This window comes from Agelaius phoeniceus, chromosome 7 (genome assembly GCF_051311805.1).
Source record: "Agelaius phoeniceus isolate bAgePho1 chromosome 7, bAgePho1.hap1, whole genome shotgun sequence".
NCBI classification, from domain to species: domain Eukaryota; kingdom Metazoa; phylum Chordata; class Aves; order Passeriformes; family Icteridae; genus Agelaius; species Agelaius phoeniceus.
The window spans coordinates 641,205-643,355 of NC_135271.1; the positions used below are offsets into that span (position 1 = coordinate 641,205).

Genomic DNA, 2,151 nt, shown 5'->3' on the forward strand with positions numbered 1-2,151 from the left:
AACTCGCCGGGTTGACTCCTCCGGGCAGATTGGGCGGGCCCCACCCCTTTACCTCTTAACAGTTTCACGCCCTCTTGAACTCTCTCTTCAAAGTTCTTTTCAACTTTCCCTTACGGTACTTGTTGGCTATCGGTCTCGTGCCGGTATTTAGCCTTAGATGGAGTTTACCACCCGCTTTGGGCTGCATTCCCAAGCAACCCGACTCCGAGAAGCCCCGGGCCTGGCACGCCGGGGGGCCGCTACTGGCCTCACACCGTCCACAGGCTGCGGCCTCAATCACAAGGACATTGGTCCCCCGAGAGCGCTGCCGGGGAGGGGGGCTTCTGTACGCCACATGTCCCGCACCCCACCGCGGGGCGGGAATTTGGCGCTGGGCTTTTCCCTCTTAGCTCACCGTTACTGAGGGAATCCTCGTTAGTTTCTTTTCCTCCGCTGACTAATATGCTTAAATTCAGCGGGCCGCTGCGCCACCGCATCCACAGCACGGTCCCGGCAAGGACGAGCTCCGCCCCAGTGGCTCGCTCTGGTTGTGGGGAGCTACGGAGCTCTCCCCAAGTCTGCATTTAGGGGGACAAAGGCCCTGTGCGTCGACGACGACTACGACCGCGATGAGGACGACGCCTGCCGGGCCGCAGGGAAGGGATCGAGGCTGCCTTGGGAAGCGCTTCCCTCGCCGAACCCCTGACCACCTACCCTCCGGGCACCGGTGGGACACCGCCTCTGCCGCCGCGAGCGACGGGCCTGCGAGGCGACCCCAGCTGCGCCGCCCGGGTGGCCCCCGGACGGCGATTGATCGTCAAGTGAATCTCAGACAGGCGTAGCCCCGGGAGGAACCCGGGGCCGCAAGTGCGTTCAAAGTGTCGATGATCAATGTGTCCTGCAATTCACATTAATTCTCACAGCTAGCTGCGTTCTTCATTGACGCACGAGCCAAGTGATCCACCGCTAAGAGTTTTCTGCCTTTTGGATACTGCTCACTCTGAGCAGTCCCTTTTTTTGTTACTCTGTTGGCGCCGAGGATACGGGCGCGCGCACCTGGCTTTGACTGTACGAGCACACAGAAACGGAAGGGGAGGGAAAAAAACAACTGGAGCAAACTACGCTCTGAAGGCCAGCCAAGAGGCGGGGGAGCCGGCGCCCCCAACTGCCTCCCCCCATGAGGGGAGATGCTGACCTCACAAACGCCGTCCTTCGGAGGCGGCCCAGGCGCCCGGGCTCGGCCCGGCCTCCGCGCGGAGGGCCACGTGGCGCACGCCAAAGTGCAGGAGGGCGCGGCGGCCCGCCCGCTTCTCGCTTTCACAGGACGACCCGAGCCGGGTTCGCCAGTGCCCGAGGCCTGCTGGACGGCAGAACCAGCTGCCACTGGGGCCGCGCTCCTGGGACTGCCGCCGCCACGTCGCACCGCCGGGGCCCCTTGCCTTGGGCACGTGCCCGGCAGAAGGCGGTATGGCGCTGAGCCGGGGGGCAATGCCCACTCTCCTCTTTTTCACGCGGAGACGGGGCGGAGAGAAGCGCCCCCGTGGCCGCCCCGCATGCCTTTCTGCGGCCCACACGCGGCCGGAAATGGTGATGGAGGACGCGACAAGTGGGGCCCAGGACGGGGGCCGATCTGAGGACCTCACTAAACCATCCAATCTGTAGTAGCGACAGGTGGTGTGTACAAAGGGCAGGGACTTAATCAACGTGAGCTTATGACCCGCACTTACTGGGAATTCCTCGTTCACAGGGAAGAATTGCAATCCCCGATCTCCATCATGAATGGGCTTCAACGGGTTACCTGTGCCTGCCGGCGGAGGGTAGGCACAAGCTGAGCCAGTCAGTGGAGCGCGCGTGCGGCCCCAGACATCTAAGGGCATCACAGACCTGGTATTGCTCAATCTCGGGTGGCTGAACGCCACTTGTCCCCTTAAGAAGTTGGACGCCGACCGCTCGGGGGTCGCGTAACTAGTTAGCATGCCAGAGTCTCGTTCCTTATCAGAAATAACCAGGCAAATTGCTCCACCAACTAAGAACGGCCATGCACCACCACCCACGGAATCGAGAAAGAGCTCTCAGTCTGTTAATCCTGTCCGTGTCCGGGCCAGGTGAGGTTTCCCGTGTTGAGACAAATTAATCTGCAGGCTCCACTCCTGGTGGTGCCTTCCATCAATT

The 2,151-nt window shown here is 62.0% G+C and overlaps 1 non-coding gene across 1 annotated transcript; it reads right to left on the bottom strand.

Annotated features, from left to right (window-relative positions):
* Window positions 1–801: 801 nt before the first annotated feature.
* LOC129133443 (5.8S ribosomal RNA) lies at window positions 802–954 on the bottom strand. The gene has a single exon (XR_008535982.2). It is a non-coding gene; the product is annotated as a 5.8S ribosomal RNA (ribosomal RNA).
* Window positions 955–2,151: the final 1,197 nt, after the last annotated feature.